The following is a 9,381-nucleotide window of genomic DNA, read 5'->3' as shown; positions in this document are numbered from 1 at the left end:
ACAGAGTCCAGTGGCACCTTACAGACTAACAGACCTATTGGCGCATAAGCTTCCGTGGATGAATCCCACTTCGTCAGATGAATGTAGTGGAAATTTGCAGGGGCAGGTATAAGTATGCAGGCAAGAACCAGTCTAGAGATAACAAGGTACTTCAATCAGGGAGGATGAGACCCTCTTCTAGCAGTTGAGGTGTGATCACCAAGGGAGGAGAAACTGCTTTTGTAGTTGGCTAGCCAGGCACAGAATTCCCACTCCATTCATCTGACGAAGTGGGGATTCACCCATGAAAGCTCATGCGCCAATCTGTCTGTTAGTCTAGAAGGCGCCACAGGACTCTGTCGCCTTTTACAGATCCAGACTAATACGGCCACCCCTCTGATACTCAAAAAGACAGTGTCCCCTGCTGGGAGTAAATCACTGACCTCTCTCCTCCCTGAGCACTGACTGCCCCTCTGTTTCCTTGCCTCTCAGGCTGTGCAGATGGGACCTTTCCCTCCAGTGCTGGAGGATTCGCCCTTCTCATCTACCATTGTCCCAAGCAGCACAGTGGGTGGGAATCTTAAACGTACCGAGGTGACTTAGGAGCAGAACCCCCCCAGACCTTCCATGCAATTGTCACTTGCCCCTCACTGAGCGGGACTGAAACTGGTGGGCCACATCCCCTCTGGGCATGAGCAAAGCAGCAGGGTGAAAAAAATGATCATGGAGATGCTGGGGATTGAACCCAGGGCCTCGTACATGCAAAGCATGTGCTCAACCACTGAGCTACATCCTCTAACAGGTTGTGTTTGCTATGGGTTACACTCAGAGCCCTCCTGTTTCCAGAGCATCCAGTGACCTATAAGCTTCACGAGAAGCCCATTCCCCTCTCTGAGGACCAATCCTGCTCTCCTGGAGGTGACTTGTTCATAGGGGTCACTTTTCAGCAGGGCCAGATTCTATTTGTGGGGCAGAGAGAGTGGGTGCCCTGGTCTCAGGGTGCAGAGATACACTCAGCCATCTCCCCTGCATTGGGTTGGGGGTGCTGCAATCCCCTGCTGCAAGGTCATGGTGGGGGATGCTGTGAGCAGCTCAACACCTCACCCTGGTGGCAGAAGTGGTGTGGGGAGCTCCAGGTGTTTGTAGGATCTGCTATTTCCACCTGCCTGTAAACTCCAGCCTTCCCCAGCACATTCACTGTGGTGCAATTGGGTCACTGTTTCCATGGATGAACAGCAAAGAATGGCTCCCAGTTTCCCTTCTATTGCCAGCAGGATTAGCCTGTGTCGGTGGTTTATGAGGTGGATCTAGTTGTAGATTGTTATTCATTCCCCACCTTGACAATTGACACAGTCCCTTTCCCAGGCAGATTCCCAGCACCTCAGTGATCCTGGTAGCAGGGTTGGGTCCTGAGCTTTTCAGGGTTCTTTTCCCCTCCACCTGGAGTGAACTCAGCTTTTTCCCCATCCCAGACAATCCATGAAATAACAGCAGCAGCATAAAGAAAGAGGGGAGGGAACATCTCACGGCCAGGGCTGGATGTGCCCAGAGCCCCCTGCTTGTCCATTGTTTCCATGGAATTTGGCCCCCTGCTTTGCACAAGGGACAGAGAAAGATCTTGCTGTTCCTGTGTCTGTGCAAAGAAAATTGTGCTTCTGTATGAAAGAGAGGCGGAAAATGGCCCCATGATGGGGCAATAGCCTCAGGGTTAAGAGCAAAGGACAATGATGGGAAGGTTCACAATTGACTCAGTAGTTGCATACAAAGGTGCACGTTTGGCAGTTACATTGGGAAATTCTGGCTCCTTCTCAGGCTCAGGTTGGCCACCCCGGTCTAGGTGTAGAAGTGACAACATTTAAACTTGAAAGAGGGGCCAATTTCCCCATCATTTCACACCTTTACACCCAAACACGATGACTTTCTGAATGAACCCTCCTCGTTCAGCCAGAAGATCTTGGGGTGGATGTAGGAGTCACTGGGTAAAATTCTCTGGACTCTGTTCTGAATCAGGTCAGAGCAGAGGTACCTAGTGATCTAGTCTGGCTGTAAAATCTATAGATCAACACCATTAATATGAAATTAATCCTCAGAAACAGCTGTTCCCCACCCAGACCCCAGCAAAGGACTCTCCAGGGAAGGGGCTGTTGAGGAAGGAAAGAAGGAAGACGTCCTTCTCCCCCTGGAGGAACTGGGCTCTGCGCTTTGGACAGAAAGGAGGGGAAGGAAATGGCCACACGATGGCAGCAGAACCTAAGAAATGAAACACAATAGGCTTATGTCCACACTGCAATGAAACACCCAGAGCTGCCCCATACCAGCTCAGGCTCCTGGGGCTTGGGCTGTGGGGTGGTAAATTTGCAGTGTAGACATCTCGGCTCAGGCTCAATACCAGGCTCTGATACCTCATAAGGCTGGGAGGGAGTGTAACAAGTAAAAAATGTCAGAACGGCAGTGGAGTATTACCCTGGTCTCAATGGCATTTCTCCATCGGTCTGTCTGCTCTGGGGCAGGGACAATAACACGTCCTGCTGCATTCGTTATTTCAAAGGGTGGTTTAGGATTTTCATTCTCACACACGGTGCACGAAGCAGGACTCAACCCTCGGCATAAACTAAACGAGCTGCCCACAGATTCTGGCAGCCACAATGAGGCATTTGGTGTGAGAGCTCAGACCTGCCCCTGTCCCACAGGGACGGGGTCATCTGTGAGGGGACTGGGCCACTGACCTACCAGCTCCTAACTCCCAAACTTTCAGTAATATCATCAGTGCCTGTGAGTGTAATTTAAACCATCAAAACAGTCATAGTGGGCTAGACCATAGTCTGGACTTCGGGTCTGGAAAAGAGCTGCCACAATCCATAGACCAGGTTGTTATATAACATGCACATGGATTTTAACCCTTCACATACAGTAATGGGAAAGTTCTTGGTTCAGGCTTGTAGCAGTGATGGAATAAACTGCAGGTTCAATAAACAGCTGGGATGGGTCATTCAGTCCTTTGTACAGAGCTTCAGTTTGTAGCAAAGTCTCTCCAGAGGTATGAAGCAGGATTGAAGACAAGATGGAGATGAGGCATCAGCCTTTTATAGTCTCTTGCCATGTGGTCTTTGCTTTCTTTGTCCCAAGGACACTCTGTCCAGCACGTGGCATAGAAAAACCTTAGAGTTCTGTCCATAGGCAAGTCCCTGCATTCCTTGCTGAGTTACAAGGCGTATCTGCCTTCTCTCAGTGGGTCGATTGTAGAGCTGATGGTCTTTAATGGGCCATCAAGCAGGCTAGGCAGAACTGACACCAACTTGTCTGGCTGGGGTGTTTCCCGGAAGCAGAGCACAAGTTTGAAATATGGACAGAACAGAGCCAATACTTATAACATCAACTACAAAAATGATACACATCTAGAGATGGCATCATTATAATCAACCAATCAGAACCTCTCCATAGACCCCTTACATGACAACCTTTCTACAATATTGGCTGCAAATATAGAACAGTGGTCACAACGGTGATCTATACAGTTACAGATTATGTCAGTAACGCCACAGGAGGTGACACGGCATCAGTGAGACTGATACTGGAATACTGCCTCCAGATTTGATGTCCTCATTTGAAAAAGATGTTGTGAAATTGGAGCTGGGGCAGCAAAGAGCCACCAAATGTCCTGAGGGCTGGAGAAAAATGCCTTCTAGTGAGCTACTGAAAGAGCTCAACCTGTCCAGCTTATCAAAAGAAGATTGAAAGGTGACTTCATTGAAGTGTTGAAGTGCATTAATGGAGAGAAAAGATTGGATATTAAAGGGCTTTTTAATCTAGCAGAGAAAAGCATAACAAGACCCAATGTCTGGAAGGTGAAAAGAGACAAATTCATATTACAACTAAGGCACAAAGATTCAACAGTGAGGATGATTGACCACAGGAACAAGCTACCAAGGAGAGTGGTGGATTCTCCATCTCTTGATGTCATTTCATGAAGACTAGATGCCTTTCTGGAATGTGTTTGCCCCAAAAGTAGCTCTTGTGCCATACAGGAGGCCTGTGATATGCAGGGGGTCAGATTAGATGCTCTAATGGTCTCTTCTGGCCATAAAGTCAACTCATTTCTGAAAAACTGAGTGTAGCATTGAGAGCAGCATCTGATGTTTTCCTGTCTAGCCGGCTTGCTGCCTAGAACGAATGCTCCTTGATAGGGGTGATCCACAGGGAGTAGCTCAAACCTCCAAAGTGCCTGGCTAGGGGCAGGACATTGGCGCAACAATGAAGGGGTGTGGCAGTGACATCACAAAGGCCTTTTGCAGGACCTCAGACTATTGGTCCAAGGTGGTGGGGAGGTGGTGACCTCACAGAGAGATGCTGACATCAGCCAGGCAGGACAGGGGCCAGGGGCCAGGGAAACCTCAGAGACCCCTGTGGCTTTGCTTCAGCAAGTCTCCTTCTCCAGGTCTCTCTTTGAGGACTGAGAGCGTATTCGGGTTCACGGACGTGAGCGCCAGGAGGAACCTCTTTCAAGTTTTCTCCTTCCCTTTTCGTGATTTTACTAGAAAACAGCCATCCCTGTTTAGAAGGTAAGAGCCTCCTGGAGGTTTGAAACCTGTTCAGTCTGATCCATCTGGTGACAGTTGAATTCTAAGCATGGAAAACACGAGCTTAAGGAGGCAGAAGTTTATTGCGCACCTGGGATTTTGTCCCTGAGAATCACTGGGGACATTGGGGTTTGTCCTTTTTGTTTCCCCTTTTCCTCCATCCATCCCTCTCTCCTTTCTCTTCATTTCTTGCTTCTTTTGTCCTTTCTCCTGTTCCCCTCCCAACACCAGGAGTGTGTGTGTGTGTGTGTGTGTTGCGGGGGAGTGCTCTGCAGCTCCCACTGTGGGAGGTCCACACAAAACTGTGGGGCTGAAATAGTGCTCGGGCAGTCAGGGCCGGATTAACCTTCTGTGGGTCCTGCTTTAATAGGTTCAATTAGTTGGTTAATAAGATGTTTATGAAGTAAATCACTGGCTTAAAATAAGATCCAATCTGGAGCATGTGAACTATTGACCCCTGGACTCCAGCTCTGAGAGGGGACTTGTTTACCATCAGGGGACAGGCTCAAACCAGTCCAAACCGGTTTTTCCCGCCAAAACCAGCCCTCAGCGTTCCATCTCCTCAGCACTTTTCCCGCCACAGAAGTGATACAAGGACGTGCTCAGCGCCTGCGCGGGGCCGTCCCCCCCAGCGACGGCCCGTCCACGGTCGGGTCTTCCCAGTGCTCCCGAGCCGGAGAGTGACGAGCCCCCTGGGTCCCGCCGTGAGACTGAGGAACAGGAGGCCTGTCACCCCCATTCCTGCCGTCCTGCATCCCTGGTGTCCAGCCTGCCATGGAGCCCCCCGGGGAGTGAGAGACCCCGGGGGGGGCACTGGGGCTGGGCAGGAAAGTGACTCTGCCCCGGGGAACCTGGGAGAAGCCTCAGAGCTGCCTCAGCCCCAGTGGGATTTGGGGGGCAGAGACTGGGGCCTGGCGGGGGGGATCCCCTGTGGTGTGGGGGGAGATGGGGGGTGTCAGGCAGGGAGGGGAGAAGCTGGAGTTGTAGGGGGGGAAGGTCAGTGGGACGCGGGGGGGGTTGAACTGTCTCTGTGCAGCCAGGAAATTCCCGGGGGGGGGGGAAGTGGCGGGCGGGCGAAGGGGGGAGGGGGGTTAATTGGATCCTGTCCCTGTTTGTGCCACTTGCCTCTCGCCCCCGATACAAATTCTCTCTAGTTCTGCCCCTTTTCTCTCTCAGTATCTCACATGGGGCTATAAAATCTGGGGCGATTCCCCCCCATCCCCTCCAATGATCAGCTCTCCCGTCCCCCCGATTTCCCCCGTTCTCCCCATGAGTCTCAAACGTCAGTTTAAAATCTTCTCTAGTGAGGGGCATTTTCCCACCCATTTTATCTGCAGCGATTTGTCCTTGTGTAGGTGGGAAATTGTCGCCCTGAGTCATTCCCCAGCACATGGCTGCCCCTGGAGTGGGGGTGGGATGGCTCAGTGGTTGGAGCACTGGCCTGCTAAACCCAGGGCTGGGAGCTGACTCCTTGCGGGGGCCATTTGGGGATTTAGTTGGGGATTGGCCCTGCTTTGAGCAGGGGGTTGGACTAGACACCTCCTGAGGTCCCTTCCAGCCCTGATATTCTAGGAGATGCCTGTTCTCTGCCAGGGCAGGGAAGGGAGGCGCACGTGTCCCCCATGGGGACTGCCCAGACCCCCGTTTCCCAATCCCAGTTGTTGCCCCCTAACTACCAACACAGTTGCCCCCAACCATCAGTTGCCAGTCACCCACCCATCCCCCACAGCTGCCCCCTTCCTTTATCCAGGGACCTTTCAGCTCCCCCTCCCTTGCCCTTTTAATCAGCTCCTCAAAGGGCTCCCTGCTGCCCATGGGAATGGTGGGGGTGGGGGGAACCATCACTTTGTGTTTATGTATTGGACAGTTGTATAAAATCCAGTCCAACAGTCCTACTTTTTCACTAGTTCGTTAACAGCAATATAAAATCCCCTCAGATCTTGGTGTTTTTCTCTCATGTTATCAAATACACAGTTTGTGACACATTTGCTTTGCAAATCTCAAAGATTCATATAAAATACCCTAAACATTTGCCCCACTGCTCTCTAGTTGTCTATTTCTAATTGAATATGCTCTGAGATTTTTCCCATCTCTCTAATTATAAAATACTAAGAAAAGCTCAGATTTACACCTTTTCTCAGATTCTTGAACATGGATATAAAATGTTTGCAAATGTTGCCCATTTCCTCTTTATTCATTTATCAAATATTGATGTGAAACACTCAAATTTTACGTCCTATCAACAACTGATATAAAATCCCTCTGATTTTCCACTTGTCTCTCTATAATTTGCAAAATGGATCAAAAATCTCTCAGATTTCCACCCTTTCTCTTTCATTTCTGAACGTTGCTCTCAAAGCTCAGGTTTTGTCTCTTTCTGTGTCATTATCAAATGTCAGTTAAAAATCCTATCGGGTTTGGGGCTGTTCCCCGTGTTTCTAAATCCCAGCAACTTCTTCCTTCAAGGGAACCTGTTGCCCTGAGTTCTTCTCCATCATGGAGGTCGCAGGGGGTGAAATTGCCCAGAGATAATTTTTCCCGACTCCTTTGTGAATCATTTGGTCCCTCCTTTACCTCAGTTAAAATGTTTGCCAAAGAAAGAGACCAGCCAGATATTTAATACCCATCAAAGCCAGAGACCTCCCCCTGTTTGCGGATCAGTGGTTCCCAGCTGGTAACGGGAGAGTTGGCTGGACCCTTTTCTTTTCTTCACCTGGCACGGGATGAGGAGGTCACTCTGAGTGCAGTGTGGGTCCAGAAGTATCCTAAACCCCATGGCAAATGGCCTCTGTGAGGGGTTGCTTCCCGCAGTGCTAAGATGCAGCCACCTCTGGGGTGGATCCATGGTGGCCATTATTTGCTAGTGACAGGCCATGGACATTTCTTATCTATTTTGTCCCTCCAGGCCTTCCATACTCCAGTTCAAGAGACATTCCCCAGGGCTCCCTCTGCCTGTGTGACTGGCCAGCAGGGGGCGGTGGTCACTTTCTATCCACTTCTCAGGCACTGTGAGGTAACAGTGTTGCTGGGTGGGGGTGGGGCTGTGGGGGGAGATAGCAGCTGAAGGGGGATTGTGGTAGGGGGAGGCCTCTGGGTGGCTGGGCAGGGGGTACCGTAGTGAGGTTGGTGGGTTCTGGAGATTTGAGGTTTCAGGGGGTGGTTGTGATGTGCCCAGCCCTGAGGCTGTGGGTCCTGGAGGTGGGTATCGCTGGGGGCCTGTTGGCTGCAGAACAGCCGGGGTGGGCGTCTCTTGGGGAGGCGGGACAGGGGGTTAGAGGGAGCCTGGTGCTGTCCCAGGGGCTCTGTCTGGGCTTCCCCCGCAGACTCCTGGGATCGCTGCCGTGCCCAGTGCACAGAGTGTGTGTGGGAGAATCCCCAGCGCTAGGCCAGGGGGTGCCCCTGTAAAGCATCAGGGGATCCCGCAGGGGGGAGGAGGGGGTGCCAGGCAAAGGGCAGGGCAGATCCTGCTGGAGGGCGGGGGGGGGTCCTAGGCAGGCAGTGAGGGACTGAGTTCCCAGTGGGGGTCCCTTTTGGGGGGTCTCTGGCTTTTGGGGTCTCTTGGGGTGAGGGGGGAAACCCTTTGGGATTCCCAACCTGGCAGTGACGGTCTGGTGGGGGTTCTCTGGCCGGTGAGGCTCTGAGGGGTATCTGAGGTCCCTGGCTACGGACTCTGGGGGCTGGGTCCCAGGGAATATCTGGGGGGCGGGGGTTGACTGGGGCTCTGGGGGCTGCTCCTGACCCCTCTTCTTCTCCCTGATTAGCTTATGCCAGAATCCTGGCTCCAAGCACTGCCCGACATTCCCCAGCCAGGCCCAGTCACTGTGATAACTTTCTAGCCACTTATCAGACACTGTGAGGTGAAATCACAGATTTTTGCTCTTCTCTCCTCTTGAAAACTGCAGGAACTTCCAGTTCCATTGTCCTAGATTGTCCAGTCCTTGTCCTGGATCTGGGGGATGAGGGAGGTGGGAGGGGGGTCAGCACTGCCGCACAATGGTCTCTTCCACAGCATTCTGGACTTATTCTTTCTGAACTCTGTTTTCATTGAGACCATTGTTAATCCAGAGTCACTGTATGGAAAGACAAGGAGTGACTCCGGATCGACAGTGAGGCAAATGAGATCAGCAATTCTCCCTGTGAGGAGGGGCTCTCATTAGCTGCTCTTCCCAGAGAGCTAAAGGAGGGAAGCAGCTCAAACGCTCTGTCCCTCTCTGCTCAGGATACTGGGGTTCAGCTTCCTGGGTCAGACGCTGCAGCCTCCATTGTGATCTGGGAGACCAGGCTTAGCAGCTGCTGCTCCCCCAGTGGGGTTCTGTGCTGGGATGTGACCTGAATTAAAGCTGCTTCTCTGCCTGGCCCAGGGGATGACTTTCTCCAGCTGGTCCTAGCCCCCTAGGGCAGCCCTGGGCCCTGTTAATACTAAATTCTGAGCCAGAGTCCCCAGGTAACTGAAAGACCTCAAGTATCAGAGGGGTAGCCGTGTTAGTCTGGATCTGTAAAAGCAGCAAAGAATCCTGTGGCACCTTATAGACTAACAGACTTGCATCTGAAGAAGTGGGTATTCACCCACGAAAGCTCATGCTGCAAAACGTCTGTTAGTCTATAAGGTGCCACAGGATTCCGAAAGACCTCAGGGAAAGTGCTGGGGACTGGCATGAAAGTGACTCTGCACAAACAGCCCCTCCTCATTTCTCCTCCCAGTAGCAATTGCCAGGAGAAAATCCAGCCCTGGGAGAGCAAAGCCCCCAGGAATGGGACTGTCCCAGCCAGAGGGGCAGGGAGAGAGGACAGGAAGGAGAGACTGAAAGGGGCAGTGGGAGAAATG

General features: G+C 51.7%; 1 non-coding gene across 1 annotated transcript; it reads right to left on the bottom strand.

Annotated features, from left to right (window-relative positions):
- Positions 1-703: 703 nt before the first annotated feature.
- On the bottom strand, positions 704-775 carry TRNAA-UGC. The gene has a single exon. It is a non-coding gene; the product is annotated as a tRNA-Ala (tRNA).
- Between the last annotated feature and the right edge of the window lie 8,606 nt (positions 776-9,381).

The sequence above is a fragment of the Mauremys mutica genome, unplaced genomic scaffold, assembly GCF_020497125.1.
Source record: "Mauremys mutica isolate MM-2020 ecotype Southern unplaced genomic scaffold, ASM2049712v1 Super-Scaffold_100036, whole genome shotgun sequence".
Classification (NCBI taxonomy): domain Eukaryota; kingdom Metazoa; phylum Chordata; order Testudines; family Geoemydidae; genus Mauremys; species Mauremys mutica.
Note: the sequence above shows the minus strand (reverse complement) of the source record. Positions and strands in the feature narration are given on the sequence as shown.